Below are 17191 nucleotides of genomic sequence, written 5' to 3'. Positions count from 1 at the left end.
TATTTATTCTATTCTGGCCTGTATGTGCCTCCCTTTTTCCTTAGCCTCTCCTTTCAGACCCTCCGCAGGCCTCTAGTGTTGCCTTATACGATTCTTCAGGGCGACAAATGTGTGCATTTTCAGTGCCTACATTGCGTCTTCCATGTTGTCAAGAGGGATATGTTTATAACTAATTTGAAGCCCAGTGATGAAATGATAGTTAGATTATGCTGTGATAATAACAGAAATCAGTGAAAAGAACATCAAATTATACTTATCTCTTCATTTGTTAAGCACTAGGTTTAGTGTATATGTTTTAAAAATCAGTTACAATTTAGACAAAGCTGTATTTTATAGTCAAAAACAGAAACAAAAAAGTACTGGCTGGGGACAAGTTGCTCACGCCAGTAATCTCAGCACTTTGGGAGGCTGAGGCAGGCGGATGACTTGAGGTCAGGAGTTCAAGACCAGTGTGGCCAACATGGCAAAAATCCGTCTCTACTAAAAATTCAAAAATTAGCTGGGCATGGTGGCATATACCTGTAATTCCAGCTACTCAGGAGGTTGAGGTGGGAGAATTGCTTGAACCCGGGAGACGGAGGTTGCAGTGAGTCAAGATCGCACCACCGCACTCCAGCCTGGGCGACAGAGCAAGACTCCATCTCAAAAAAAAAAAACTACCAACAAAAGATTGAAAAGCCATGCCACTCCTTATTATCTGTTCCTATCGTCAGAATCTGTTTAGGCCACATGGCCGTAATGTAGTCACCTCTACATGTGGATTGTGTTTTATTTTATTTTATTTTTTTATTGCATATCTTCTTTTATATATATTTATTATACTTTAAGTGTTTTAATAACAGGCAATATGAGGGTGCGTTAAATGATCATAGAAAGCCTTAATGTTATCATGTTCAGTTGAAAAATGGTGTTGTCTAAGGTTCATTTAAACTGGAAGGGCTCATGATTCTGTATTACTGTTATTTAGATAGCAGTCATAACATTTGTTGTTGCTCCCTCGGTGTCAGACACTGTTCTGAATGCTTTGCGTGTGTTTGTTGGTTCCATTTTAATAACCACATGAGGAAACTCGGTCCTTAGGGAGGGGCCACAATAGTTGCAGCCCTGATCCAAACCCATGCCATTTCCCTCCATGTCTTCAACACGATGCTCTCCTGACTCATCATACCTTGTTTTGTTCCAAAAATGTTTTGAGGTGAATGACTTTTTACTCTTAGTTTCGCGCAAACATAATTGCAGTTGTTGACATTACTTTTAATGGCAAGATGCATCATTACATTTGCGTCAACCTGGCAATGACTAGCCAAGTGCAATGGTGTGTGCCTATAGTCCCAGTTACTCAGGAGGCTGAGATGAGGTGATGGCTTGAGCGTAGGAGTTTGAGATGACCAGCCTGGGTAACATAGCGAGACACCATCAAGAAAAAAAAAAAAGACAAACAATTGAAAGCAATGAGCTATATGAAAACATGGAAACATGGTTCTTTTTCTGTAAGCCTGTCTTTTTGAGAAGCTACAAGTTGTATGAAGGTAGCACAGTAGGGGACAATGTGCAGAGGGCCTGCTTGAAGCAGCTCCATACTTGGCTGACTATGTGACCTTGAGCGAGTCTCTGAACCTCTCTGAGCTTTATTTTCTGAATCTGTAAATGAGTGGTTGTAAGGATTGAATGAGTAAATATGTGTCAAGTATCCAGCACAGTGCCGAACACAGAGAGGATGATAGCTAGGTTTGTTGATGTTCAGTGAGTGCATTGAACTTCACTGTGCCCCAGAAATTGCACTGGGCTCTGGGGATGGAGCCCCTAATGCAGTGCTTGACCTAGTGTATTTGATGAAATCATTCTAACAAAATGTAGTAGAAAACAGTTTGGGAGAATTGAAGAAAGTGTACCTGTCTTGATCTGGATGGAAAGAACAGTACAGTCATGTGTCACCTATGCACTGTTAGGCGATTTAGTCATTGTGCTAACACCATAGAGTGCACTTATTTCACAAAGCTGGATAGAATGCCTACCACACATCTAGGCTATGTTGTAGGTGGTATAACCTACGGTATAGATGGTAAAACCTATTGCTCCTAGGCTATAAGCCCATACAGTATGCTGCCATACTGAATACTGCAGGCAATTATAACATAATGATAATTATTTGATAATCTAAATGTATCAAAACATAGAAAAGGTAGAGTAAAAATACAGTATAAAAGATGAGAGGCCCAGCACTATGGCTCATGCCTGTAATCACAGCACTTTGGGAGGGCTAGGTGGGTGGATAACAAGGTCAAGAGATCAAGACCATTCTGGCCTACGTGGTGAAACCCTGTCTCTTCTAAAAATACAAAATTAGTTGGGCGTGGTGGCACATGCCTGTAATCCCAGCTACTTGGGAGGCTGAGGCAGGAGAATGGTGTGAGCCCGGGAGGCAGAGGTTGCAGTGAGCTGAGATTGTACCACTGCACTCCAGCCTGGTTGACACAGTGAGACTCCATTTCAAAAAAATAAAAATAATGGTACACCTGTATAGGGCAGTTACCAGAGTTTGCAAGACTGGAAGTTTCTCTGGGTGAGTCTGGGAGTGAGCGGTCAGTGAATGTGAAAGCCTAAGGCATTACTGTGCACTACTGTAGACTTTATAAACACTGCACACTCAAGCTACACTAAATTTAAAAAAAAATTTCAATAATAAATTGACCTTAGCTTACTATAACTTTTTTACTCTATAAACTTTAAAAACAATTTAAACTTTCTGATTCTTTTACAATAATACTTAGCTTAAAACACAAATACATTGTATAGTTGTACAAAAATATTTTCTTATATCATTCTATAAGCTTTTTTCTATTCTAAAAAGTTTTATTTTTTTTAAACTTTTAATTTATTTATCTTTTTGAGATGGAGTCTCTCTCTGTCACCCAGGCTGGAATGCAGTGGCATGATCTCAGCCCACTGCAACCTCTGCTTCCCAGGTTCAAGCGATTCTCCTGTGTCAGCCTCCCAAGTAGCTGGGATTACAGGCGCCTGCCACCATGCCCAGCTAATGTTTTTGTATTTTTAGTAGAGACAAGTTTTCGCCATGTTGGCGAGGCTGGTCTTGAATTCCTGACCTCAGGTGATCCACCCGCCTCAGCCTCCTAAAGTGTTGGGATTACAGGTGTGGGCCACTGTGCCTGGCCTTTCAAAAAACTTTTAAAACATTTTTGTTAAAAACTAAGACACAAACAAATGCATTAGCCTAGGCCTATGCCGGGTCAGGATCATCAATATCACTGTCTTCCACCTCCATATCTTGTCCCAGTAGAAGGTCATTAGGGTCAATAACATGCATGGGGCTGTCATCTCCTATGACAATGCCTTCTTCTGGATACCCCTAGAAGGGCCTGCCTGACGACATTATGCAGGTAAATATTTTTTATAAGTAGAAGGAGTATACTACTCTTAAACAATAAAAAGTATAGTAAATCCATAAACCAATAAATGATAATAGTCATTTATTAAGTATTATGTACTGTGCATAATCATATAAGCTAGACTTTTATATGACTGGCAGCACGGTAGGTTGTTTACCTGAGCATTACCACAAACATGTAAGTAATGTGTTGTACTTTATGATGAGAACAACAATGTTACTAGGCGATAGGAATTTTCCAGCTTCATTATAATCTTATGGGACCAATGTCGTTTGTGTGATCCATCATTAACCAGAAGGTTATTATGTGGGGCATGACTGTCGTTGGCTGTACTTAGATGGAAGCAGATTTTATCTATGTGGTATAGCTATCCATCTCATGTCTGGTTTTCTCTGTTACCAAGCCAAGGCACATTTCAAAAATTAGAGATTTATTAATTTGGGTCAATCATTGAAATTTTTCCCCCACAGGCTTCTGTAAAATGATACATTAACTTGGTGTTTGCATCAGTTTCCTGATGATATTTTGGTGGCATCTTGCATAGCAGAGCTTAGGGACTCACACCCGGAGATGTGATTAAGTAAGTCTGAATGGGGCCCAGAAACAGCTCAGCTGATTCTGAGGCTAGGGGCATCCAGGAAGTATACCCTAGGAGGAAATAGGTGGAGGGTTGTGGGAAAAATTGGTGGCCCTTTTCACCTGAGGGTTAAAAAAAAGCTCATGAGGGAAGTAGGTTTATGAGCAAGAGCAGGGGCTATGGGGAAATGTCCGTTCACCTATCTATGGGTCATTTTTTTCCTTGGGTAGCTCCTCTATTCCTGTTGGGATGAAGTTCCCTTGGAGGATCCAGGACCCAGGGCCCCCTGCATCCCAATCTGCCTTCCAACCTGTTCTTTTCTGTGTTCTGTCTGAGCTCTGCCACCTCATGTCAGTCCCCAGCCATGTGGCTAATGAGAGGCCTATTCAGACCTCATTAGGAGATCAACTTGGTTTCTTCCATTCCCAGAAGCTAATTATGTCTCTTTCATTAGTTCAATTTTGGCAATTAATGTACTTCCATATACATAAATGGCTGTTTGTTTTCAGGCTAAGTGACATGTGTGTGGCTGTCCTTTCCTCTCCCGACACGTGTTAACCTTTCTGTCTTGTTTCCCTTTCCTTACAAACAGTACCTGAGCGGGGTTCTAGATTTAAGCAACTGAAATTAACACAGCACGTTTAATAGTAAAAAGGGACCTTGGTAGAAATACTGGCCAGCTCATGGGATCAGTGAAGTGCCCAAAAATCGATTCCTAGAAATGAGAGGAAACTCTGGGAGCCCCAAATCCTCTGAAACAATAAGGGCATTTTAATCTCCCATTTAAAAGCATTGCCAGGCAGGGCGGCTGCAGAGTTGGTATAATCAGAAATCATGTTGTCATCTTAAAATTGTGGCCCATTTTCTTACCTGCCTCCCCACTGCCCCTTCCCCATGGTTCTCAGATGGGTCAGGTGGGCCAGGGATGATGTTCCAGCAACCACTTCCTGAAGCTGCAAAGAAGGTTAGTTAAGTTTAGTCTAAAGCTGCCTCCTGACATATTTTAAGTTTGGTGTAAAGGTTTCTCCGGCCATAGTGAGCCATGGTAATTTCCTCCACCATGTAGCTGGATGTGTAACAAAACCTAACTGGATGTGTAAACAGACTGTAACCTCCTCTCCTGCTCTCTCTCTCTGATTGCACAGAATTTCAGCCAATCACAGGTGGCCAATTGTTCGAACTAAGTTCAAATAACATAATTCCCGAGTTGTAACCAATCCGGCTGTTTCCATACATCACTTCCGTTTTCTGTACATCACTTTCCCCTTTGTGTTCATAAATTTCCTCTACTACGCAGCTGCACTGGAGCCTCTCTGAACCTATTCTGGTTTGGGGTCTTCCCAATTCACAAATCACTCTTTACTCAATTAAACTCTTTAATTTGTCCAAGGTTTTTCTTTTGACAGAAGGATTTTCTCTCTCACCTTTCTCTCTCTCCTTTTTCTCCTCCTTTTTTTTTTTTTTTAAATATTACCTGTTAGAAGTCTTTTTAGGGGTCTCTGAGCAGACACTGTCATGTTTCCTTGGTCAGTATTGCATCATTGGCCAACTGCCTACCCAATCTTTGCAGATAGTTGTGATAGGGCAATAGTGTTTCAGTCCTAGGCGCTGGGGAAGGGGTTGGACCCCTCTATAGCACAGAGCCATGTGCCATATGATAAACGTCACGTCTCTGGAAAGAGAAAAGGGAGGAAAAGCTAGTAAGGGGGGAAAGCTAGTAGGTGTTTGCCACAGCAACTTCTCAAGAATCACAAAGAGTGAGAGAAGGACCTTCCAAAAGTGGAAAGGATGCTAGGGAGATATCGATTGCAGATATCCAATGTCAGCCACTGAAAATTCAGATTCCAAAGTTTTGCCAATTTTCACGCTCAAAAAATCAATTACATATGTATAGAATAGGGGTAACCTGCCAGGACTGCAGCTTCTAGGGACAGATAAGGGTTTTTAGATTAATCATATAATCAGAGTACTAATTCTGTGATGCAGACCTTGGCTGCAATACAGGTGAAGATCTACCAGCTCCCCAGAGGGGCCAAGTTCTCTGTTTTCTGTACCTGTCAGTCCATATCAAGAGTGCAGGGAGTCATTATGGATGCCATGTTTCAAAAGGACACTGATGACTGCAGCAAACAGAAAGCTGATCAACTTAACAGCAGGAGGAAGAAGAAAGAGTGTAAGCTTAAGACTGGGGCCTGGTCTGGTGGCTAATGAGCAATGCTAATTTCAAGTGCAATAAGTCCTCACTTAATGGCATCAATAGGTTCTTGGAAACTATGACTTTAAGCAAAACGATGCCCAACAAGACCAATTTGTTTTCCTTATCCAATGTTATGGTGAAGCATTGAATGAAAGAGCATTATTTGAGGACCTGTGATATAATATGTTGTTTCACTTAAATTAGCAGTTTTGAAGAACCTATAGAAAACATTAAGGGAGGACTTGCTATATCTGAAGGGTGACTACAAGAGAAGGGTTAGATTTGTTCTGTTTGGAGCTGGAAGATGGAACAAAGACCATGGAGGTTAGCAAGATGAGATTTCAAAATCCAGCACAAAAATTACCAAAAACTTTACATAGCCTTCACATTTCACATAACCTTCCCTGTGAACACCATTCCCATTTCAGAAAAGGAAACTAAAACTTTGAGTAAATCTGTCACTTACAGATTGTGTAGTATAACATTTGGCTAAAATCCTTGTGTCAGGCCCATGGGAAGCATGGTTTAAGAAGGAGTTTAGTGAGACAAACTAGAGCCCCATTACTGTGGTTGCCCTCAAGGCTGCAACTGGTATTCCCTCTTCTTCTACTGTCCATGCTAAATTATCTCAACCTCAGCAGTAACTTCAGAAGATATTGGGGGGCTTACTGGTGGTGTGACCCACACCTTCATTCCTGAGGTGTCTGAGTTTCTAGAACAGGTGGCTATACAAGGAGTTTCACCATTATAAGGGAGCACGGACATACCAGGAGGTACCCAACTGAATTAGCTGGGTTCTACACATATTCCTCAATGCTGCCATTGTATGAAAGCACCAATACTCAGGGCCCGTGGCCCAGCAGTATATTGACTGGTCTCTTTCTGGGGCATGGACACAGGGAAACAAAAGGGCCCTGGCAGCAGCCATAACTTGTATTTCAATGGGATCTGTTTTGTGTGCTCTGGAAAGTGTGTGTCCCCTTTGGATACCAGGACCTGCAACCCTTTTAAAAGTTTCAGGGTTTCAGGGACAAGAAGCATAAAAGTGCCCCAGGAGCTCATTGGGACTACTCCTGCTGTCTTGGTTCCTGAATCCGTGTGACCTTCCTGTTGGGGTACCATAATGTACCTGAGTGGTCTCTGATATAATGTAGATCCTGTACCCTGAAGGATGGTGCCCCATCCCTTATGTGTTGTCTCTGAGCTGGCACATCAGCTGGGCCTCTAAAAGGCCATTCCAGCATTTTATGAGGCCAACTGGTTTTGGGTGGTTACAGGTTGTCTTAGTCCACTTTGTGCTACTTAACAGAATACCTGAGACTGGACAACTTACAATGAACAGAAATTTATTGGCTTACAGTTCTAGGGGCTGGGAAACCCAATATAAGCTACCAACATCTTGCAAGGGCCTTCTTGCTGCGTCATCACATGACAAAAGGTTAGAAGGTAAGAGAGAGGAAGAGGGGGCCAGACTTGCCCTATTAAAACAGCACCAATCCCACCCATGAGGGTGAAGCCTTTGTGCCCTAATCATCTCTTAAAGGTCCTACTCCTTAATACTGTTGCAATGGCAATTAAATTTCAACATGAGTTTTGGTGGGGACAAACATGTAAACCATAGCATAGATCTGCTTCCACACCTCAGAAGTGGGTCTCCTACTTGGATGTTAATGCTGCATGAGATTCTATGCCTGTAGATCAGACATCCATACACCCTTGGATAGTGGCACCAACTGAGGCTCTAAGAGCAGAAAAGGCAAATTCACACCCAGAATAAGTTTCTGTCCTCATGGGTATGAACTGCTGGCTTTTTTTTTAGGATGTGTTGGGCCAACTATAGTCAATGTACCACCAAGTGGCTGTTGGTCTTCTTGGGGAATAATGACATATCAAGGGTTCAGCATTGGTCTCTGTTGATGACAGGCTGGATGTTCGGAGGCCACAAGACCTAAATTCATCTTGGTAAGTGGGAGTCCATGCTTCCGAAACCCTGTGTGGCCTCCATTTCTGCCACTATAACTACTCCATTTATGTGCTCATCATGCTAGTTTCAACGTGGCCAGTGATGAAGGCTGCCTAATGCAAGATGACTACATCATTTTCACTATTTACTTGGTCAGTGTCTCTTCTGTTGTGGATGTTTTCTAATGTGTATTGATTTGTGGTACAAAAATACTCACACTTTGTGTCCACTCCTAATGTGTTCATTCACATGCCTTTACCCCAGACCTCCTTGTCACTGATCTTTCAGTCTCCTCTCTTCTAGGCTCCATTGGCCACTGCCCAGTAATCTGTACATATCTTCACCTTGGGTTGCTTCCCCTTCCACACAAAGTACAAGAAAAGCTGTACCACATATCCATACACTGGGACAATTTTTCTTCTTCATTGTTTTTTAGGATAGCCATGAATAAAGCTATAATGTAGCCATCATTGAGTTTGGCTTGCACACATATGCCAAACCAACTGGTCCATAAGCCAAACTTGGGGTTTTTTGCTCCTCCTTCAGCTGGTCATACTGGACCCCCACATGGCTTGTGTGACTGTGGTTGCTGACATGGTGTTCTGGGCCAACTGCTCACACAGCTCATGTATGACCTCAGAACTTGCTTAGGCTTGATCCAGCCTTGATCTTGTGGTGATGGCTGCTGGGTATGTCTGACTTTGACTGGCAGGTCCAGGAGAACCAGGTCGTAGTCAGCAGTGCTGGAGGACACATGATCACTTTGTGCCTCATGGTCAATGAAGCCCAGCATTATGCTAAGATCTATTTCTCAGAAGGTGTATAATTTTCTGTTGTAGATGGCATGGCCTTGTTACAGATCCCAAGAACCTATGGTATGGGTTTCTTCCAGGGCCTTTCTAAAAGCTCCATCCAGTGTATTTTCCCACTACTGACACCTCTAGTACCTCAGGATCTGCCAGAGTGTATGGCCCAAGTGCAGGGCTGCTTGCACGGCAGCCTGAAACTTCCACAGAGCCCTTTGCTGCTCTTTGTCCTACTTGAAGCTGGTAGCTGTGATAGTACCCTGTATGGTGGTTGGAACAGTATTCCTAGGTATGGAATGCATTGCTTCCAGAACCTAAAAAGCCTAGCCAGGCACCGTGGTTCCTTCTTGCGGCTGAGATTCAGGATTTGGTCATTTGTCTTTCCTTTGGAGAGGATATCTTGGCACACCCCTGATCACTGGGTACCCTAAAAACATCAGTAAAATGGGAGATCCCTGAATCTTCATCAGCCTTATCTATCACCCTCAGGAACACATGAGCCTTAGGAAGACCTGCAGAAGAGTAGCTCTTGCTTATCCTGTTCAGTCAGCATGATCCCATCAATGTAATGGATGAGTGTGATATTCTGTGGGGTGTCCAGGCAGTCCAGGTCTCTTCAGATGATAATATGGCAGAGGGTAGGAGAGGTAACACAGCCCTGAGGTTAACCCTAAAATAATTATCATTGTCCATCCTATGTGAATACAAACTTTCTGATTTCTCTTTTCAGATCAGAGTGGAAAAGAACACATCTGCCTAATTAATGGCCACACACCATGTACCCAAAACCATATTAATCTGTTGTAATAAAAACCCCATGCCTGGGACAGCAGCTGTGATTGAGGCAATGATTGGGATGTTAGTTTGCATCCAGTCTCCAGGGTCCATCTAATTTCTACAGAGGCCACAGTGTCACACTGGAGGTAGATAGGGGCCACTCTTCCTGCATTTTTTGCCTTTAAGGATGGCACCAATCTCTGTCATCAGCTCCGGGATGCAATATTGTTTTTGATTTACTGTTGTGGCCAGTGCCAGAGCTGTTTCAGAAGTTCCCAGTTGGCCTCCCCAACTATGATAACGTTTTCCTCACAGGCAAGGACCCAATATGGTGGTTACTCCAAATGTCAAGTATATTAATTCCAATTACATACCAGTGGCCAGAGGAAATGACTACTGGGTGGGGCTCAGAGACCTTCCTGGGGTCAGACTTCAACCAGGACTCCGTTTATTACCTGGCCACTCTAAGTACCCACTCTAACAGGAAGACCAGGTTAATGCTTTGCATATTTGAATATCAATGCTAAGGTCAGACCCTGTGTCTAATAATTCTCAAAATACTTCAGTTTCCCCATTTCTCCAGTGTACAGTTGCCCAATTAAATGGCCACCCATCCCTTTGGGAAAGAACTGAGGGAATCATCACATTACAGTTGGTCCTTGAACAACATGGATTTGAACTGTGTGTGTCCACTTATATGTGGGTTTTTGTCAATAAAAGTTACATGGGACATGCCTGCCTTTTCTGCCTACCCTTCCGTCTCCTTTACCTCTTCCACCTTTGTCACCCCTGAGAAAGCAACACCAACCCCTGCTCTTCCTCTTCATCCTCAGGGTACTCAACATGAAGACAATGAGGGTGAAGACCTTTACGATGATCCACTTGCACTTAATGAAGAGTGAATACATTTTCTCTTGATTACTATTTTCTTAACATTTTCTTCTTCACAGCTTACTTTATTGTAACAATACAGATTATGGCCATGCGTGATGGCTCACACCTGTAATCCCAACACATTGGGAAGCCGAGGTGTGAGGGTCCTTTGAGTCTAGGAGTTTGAGACCAGCCTAGGCAACATAGGGAGATCCTGTCTATACAAAAATTTTTAAAAATTTTAAAAAATTAGCCAGACATGATGGTGTACACCTGTGGTTCTAGCTACTTGAGAGACTGAGGTGGGAGAATCACTTGAGCCCAAGAGGCTCAAGTGAGTCTGCAGTGAGATGATACTGTGCCACTGTACTCCAGACTGGGTGACAGCATGAGACCCCTTCTCAAAAAACAAAAACAAAACCAAAACAAAACCCCAACAGAATATAATACATATAAAATACAAAAATATGTGTTAATCTACGTTTATGTTATCAGAAAGTCCTCCAGTCAACAGTAGGCAATTAGTAGTTATGTTTTGGGGGAGTCTAAAAGTTATACATAGATTTTCAATTGGACAGGGTGGGGTGTTGGTACCTGATATGGTTTGGCTGTGTCCCCACCCAAAATCTCATCTTGAATTCTAATCCCCATAATCCCCATATATCAAGGGCAAGACCAGGTGGAGGTAATTGGATCTTGGGGGCGGTTTCCTCCATGCTTTTCTCGTGATAATGAGTGAGTCTCACGAGATCTAATGGTTTTATAAGTGTGTAGCATTTCCCCTTCCACTCACGCCATACTGCTGCTTGTGAAGAAGGTGCTTGTTTCTTCTTTGCCTTCCACCATGAGGCCTCCCTAGCAATGCGGAACTGTGAGTCAATTGAAGCTCTTTCCTTTATAAGTTACCCAGTCTCAGGTGTTTCTTCATAGCAGTGTGAGAACGGAGTAACAGAGTACCTATAACCCCCGTGTTGTTCAAGGGTCAACTATATATTCTCGCCGTAGTACTGCAGGGTCCTTCCTTGTCATTCAGTGGGTTTTGGACCTGCATATTGGCTCGGGTTTGAGAACTGACTACAAGGTTGTGACTTCTTAGGGTGATCACGGTCAGCCACCACCTCCTCTGTGGTTGCCTTTTTGGGAGTTTTGATGATAAGCATCATAATGTTAGTTGCATGTCTTTTTTCCCTTATGGACACCATGCTGTATAAACTGTCTCCATAATGCCCTGTGAGTCAAGTCTCCTAGTATGCCTTTAAGGTCCTTCCATGGGCCACAGTCTCCTGGTGGTAGGTCACTGACCTTCCATAATATATCCCTGCCAGTATGTCCACTTTCTCATCCTCCTTATTCCCTCCTCTATTTTCTTCCAGAACAACTCACTTCCACTTTACCAGTGTTGACTCTTTCTCTAGGCTTCTAAGAGATCCCCTCCCCCACCTCTTAGCAGCAGACATCCTGTTACAATGTCTCCCAAGAAAGAACCCCCAAGGCAATGAATCCCTTCTTATTCAGCCTTACATTCTGACCCTCTTGATCAGGCACCCTTAAAATCGAAATCTAGTAGTACTTCTCTGGCTCCTGCCTGCAACTGCTAGCTGATTCTTGGAACATCTTTGGTGCAGTCCTTTTCCTCCCTTATTATGCTCAGTATATCTGTAGTCAATTAATTCTAGTTATCAGCCTAGCAGCCAGTACTTGCATTTGTGGGGAGCAGGTTGAGGAAGCTCCTGAGGAAGGTACCTGCTGCTTTTCAGGAAGGAGTCCCAGTGAAAGTGCTATCTCTTGTTAGGGAAGAGTGAGAACCTTCCCTAGTTTTTGTAACTCTGAGGATTTAAGGCAGCCTGGAGGACTAACATCTTCATTTCTCAGTGCCACAGGTTTTCCCCACTAGGGTTCTGATCTTACCATAACATACCTTCCTTGTCTGAGCACTCAAATGTTGCTCAGCTGTGTATGCTCTTCCATAGCAGAGTATAAGAACGCATGCACCCCTAGCCATTAACTGCTTGTTTCTCATCATTCCTTTGCAGAACATCAGGACAATTTAGCAGTAACCAACCAATTCTAGCTTCTTTGTAGACACTGTTTCCACATATTTAGAAATGCATGAATCGTTGTGTGTGCAATGGTGCTTCTGTCCACCAGAACATTTTTTTTCACCTGCAATAGTGTTCTCGTCTACTGAGATGTTTTCCTAGCTCAGCCCCAGTGGAGTTTTGAGCAGTTGGGCCTTCCTTTTTTTGCTGTGGCCTCGCCTTGCACCACTTCCCATTTGGGATCAGGAGTGTGGTGAATGGGCCAGTCCAAAGTCCTACACTCATTGCCTGTTTGCTAAAAGCTCGCTCTTGGTACCACTTGTGTTTGTTTGGGTCCTCTTAAAAGCAGATGTCAAGACAAGATTAGACATACAATATATAATTGAGGAGAAACACCTGTGAGGGGAAAAAAGGCAGGAAGATGAAGCAGGAAGAGCAGTCACACTATGCTGTAGGTCCCTATGAGTTTCCTATTGCTGCTCTAAGTATCACAAACTTAGTGATTTAAAACCACACGAATTGATGATGTTACAGTTCTGGAGGTGAGAAGTCTCACTGGCTAATGTCAAGATATTTGTGTGGCTATGTTTTTCCTGGAAGCTCTAGGAGAGAATCCCTCACCTTTTCCAGCTTCTAGAAGCCATCTGCATTTCTTAGCTTATGGCCACTTCCAACTTCAAAGCTAACAGTCACATCACTCTGACCCCTGCTGTCATTGTCACATCTTTTCTGACACTTTTGCCATGTCTTCTAAAGGTGATTAAATGAGGCCCGTCAGAATTATCCAGGATAATCTCCAGCAGAAGATCCTTAACCTAATCACATCTGCACAGTTCCTTTTACCATAGGAGGTACATAGTCACAAGTTCTGGAAATTAGGATGTGGAAAGTTTGGGGGCCTGTTATTGAGCACGCAACAAAATCTTTCCTCTATAAAGTAGAGAGGGAAGGAAGAAGTGGATAGTAAAGATCTCAGACTGCAGCACACTTTTTGAAAAGTTTTGCCTAAGACAAGGGGTGTGGGTCCTTGAGCTAAAGTTGCCTGTCAGAGGAAACATGTGATTCCCAGGGGTGGAACTAGCTTGAGGTCACTGCCTCTCCCAGTCACTGTCTGGGTGATGGATAGCTGGGTTTCCTGTCCATTATGTTCCCCACTGCAGGAGATTTCAGGGCATATGTTGACGGCTGCCATAAATCAATGACTCCTGAATCAGAACTACCCAGGTTTTCATTTTAGCTCTATTACATAGTTAACTATAAGCACTTGGGGAAATCACTTTTACTTCTCTGTGCCTTGGTTTCTCTTTCTGTAAAATGTGGATGATATTGGTACCAAATTAATTAACCTGATAGATCGCAATAGGGTTTTTGGGAGGAATAAATCAGAATAGTACTTCCAATGAATGTTATCTAAACATATCCATTGCTCATGGCAGAATTGTGACTCAAACTCTGTACCTGTGATAATTTTCTGTGCCCTTTTTGGTACACCACATTGCTATGTTGAAAAGACTTCATAATGGGACAGTTATAGGTCCCTGTCTCTGTTTCTTTCTAAGTAAAGGCTTGCAGACCACCCAGAAAAAATACTGTAGGCGAGATTCTTATATTGGGTAGGAACAGGACAAGATGGTCATTTAGTCTCTCTTATGCTTAGATTCTATGATGTCATGACTCCTGACAAGAGAGAAGCCTGCGTGATACAGATGAGTGGGTTGCCCTGTGGGAGGGTCCAGTACCTGCTTAATAAAGCTGCTCATGTTGAACTTGTCACTCAGCTTGTCTGAACATTGGTTCTAGTCAACTTAGATAATCATACTTTCCCACTTATTTCCTTGTTGGGCTGTGGTAATGAGTAAGGAAATAATACCTGCCACTCCCCACCCCACCTAAAATTAGCAATATATGAAATCCTTTTAGAAAAAGAATACCTTTGCGCTCCCTCCTCTCTAATTGTTGACTCAAAGTATTTTTAATTATATCTTACATATTTACAAACATGAAACTAGGCGTAAACTCCTTATGCTTGTATTGTGATATTCTATAAAAGCAAATCAAATTTATAAATTAAATACAAACAAATCCACAAAACCAATAAAGTTCAAATAAACAAAATTAACAACATGCAATGGATTTTTGAAAATGAGAATGAATTACTTGCAATCATACTGGCTGCCTTAGTGTCAGTTGTTTTCAATGACAGTATTTAGCCTCTGTTTGGTAACTAAGCATAATTTATTCTTTTCTCACTAGTTCAACACAATTAGCATGGTAATTCTTACTTGTGATTACTGTATTAAGACAAATTTAAGCTTGGGCATGAAAATGATGTGCCGGATTACTTTGTAGGTATCTGGTTATATGAAATATGCTTTTTATTTGTTTTAGATTATGAAGATAAAACCTTCTAAATGAATCTTTTGAGAAATGATTGGAGAAATATTCAAAATGAAATTATTGGAGAAAACATGGAAATCTCTGGGAATATATCCATGATCAATCACAGAGATAATGAGTGTGAATATCTGAGACAAGATTGAAAGCTAAAAGCAGCTACCTTAAACCGCAGGAAGTACTGCTGCTTGTCAACCCATCTCCTGCCAACATCCCAACAGGTTAAAAGGCTTCCATTTTCTCTTAGATTGCTTTGAATTCCTGGTCAGGCTGCTGGAGACACATAGGAGGCTGCAAGGATAAAGTAAGCCAGCAGGGCAGCATTTCTGTAAGGGGAAGAGCAGACGGGGAAGGGGAATGGCAGGTAATGAGTCAACCAGTTTTCTGGATACAACTTCACCTTTCCCATTACTTTGCAGGCAGGACCATGGTTTTTCCTCTTTCAGCCAAGTAGTAACTCTGGCTTCTCAGGGGATTCTTATTTATAGAACTAGAATAATTTGATTACAGGGCTCCATGGGATCTTTAAAACTTTTACTACAAGGTTAACAAGCCTAATGATGACTTTTGTGCTCTGTTTCTGGAGAGAGTAAAGCGAGGAAGCTTAAAGGCTGTTCTTTACCCCTTTCTTTGTTCCCCTCCTCTCTTTTCCTAATTTACTTTCCTTTTCTCCCTATTTTTTTTCTTTTCTCTTTTTCTGTCTCCTCTTATGGTTTTCTCTTCGTTAAGTACATAGATTTCCTAGGTACTTGTTTCTCTCTCTTTTTTTTCCTATTACTCTTTTCCCAGCCATCACACTTGTGGCTGGTTAATTATTTGACTGCTGAATAAATAAAATAACAGGCTGGGCGTGGTAGCTTGCTCCTGTAATCCCAGCACTTTGGGAGGCCTAGTCGGGTGGATGACGAGGTCAGGAGTTCAAGACAAGCCTGGCCAATATGGTGAAACACTGTCTGTACTAAAAATACAAAAATTAGCCAGGCGTGGTGGTGCATGCCTTCAATCTCAGCTACTTGGGAGGCTGAGGCAGGAAACTCACTTGAACCCAGCAGGCGGAGGTTGCAGTGAGCTGAGATCATGCCGCTGTACTATAGCCTGGGTGACAGAGCAAGACTCCGTCTCAAAAAAAAAAAAAAAAAAATTACTATTATAAATATTATTTCATCATGTTTGCATAATGTTTTTGAATGTACAAAATGCTTGTGTGTATGTGTGTATGTGTATAAAATATATAATTTTGTATGTGTGTATAACTCTTATATGTAAAATCTTTTTTTATCTTTGCACTGACCTGTGACATAGTTGTTGTTTTCCTGTTTTACAAATGGGAAACTGAGGCTCAAAGAAGTAAAGGGCTCTTCTTCCCCTTTCCTATCCCCTTTAGCACCTTCCCTTCTCCAACAACTCAGTCTTCAAAACACGGGCAGGACCAAGTCTGGTAAGGATATGTGCCAGGGTAGGGAAGCTGCAGTGGCTCAGTGTGGAGCATCAGAGCTTGACCAAGTTGCTCAAATATATTGAGTAAATACATGGAATATTCAACAGAAAGTGTGACTTAGGTTCAGGCAAACATTTCAGGCAAACACATTTGACAGAAACTAAGTCTAAGTGGGCTCAGATATAGGGTATTTAACAGAAAAAGACTTCAAAACAACTTTTATAAATGTTTTAAAAATTAAAGAAGTGATGACAATAATTCAACAAATAAGGAATTTCAATAAAGACAAAACTTTTTAAAAAGAACAAATGGAAATTCTGGAGTTGAAAAATATAGTTGAAATGAAAAATTTGTTACATGGGCTTAATAGCAGATTTGAGATGGCAGAAGAGAGTATCAGTGGTCTTGAAGACAGGTCAATAAAAATCCAGTATACATATTTAAAAATAAATAGAAAAATGAGCAGAGACTTAGAGACCCAAGAGACAGCTTCAAGAATACCAAGATATAAAAAATTTCAAACATGGCCCAAACTTCTAAAATTTTGTATAAAACATTTAATTATGAAATGAAGAAATGCGATGAATCTCAAATAGGATGAGCACAAAGAGATAAACATTTAAACACATATTTAAAAAGATGAAAGCCAAATACAAGGAGAAAATCTTGAAAGCTACAGGAGAAAAATGACTCATTATATACAGAGGAACAACAATATTT

This window comes from Pongo pygmaeus, chromosome 7 (genome assembly GCF_028885625.2).
Source record: "Pongo pygmaeus isolate AG05252 chromosome 7, NHGRI_mPonPyg2-v2.0_pri, whole genome shotgun sequence".
Classification (NCBI taxonomy): Eukaryota; Metazoa; Chordata; class Mammalia; order Primates; family Hominidae; genus Pongo; species Pongo pygmaeus.
The sequence above is the reverse complement of the archived record's forward strand: the minus strand, read 5'-3'. Positions refer to the sequence as shown.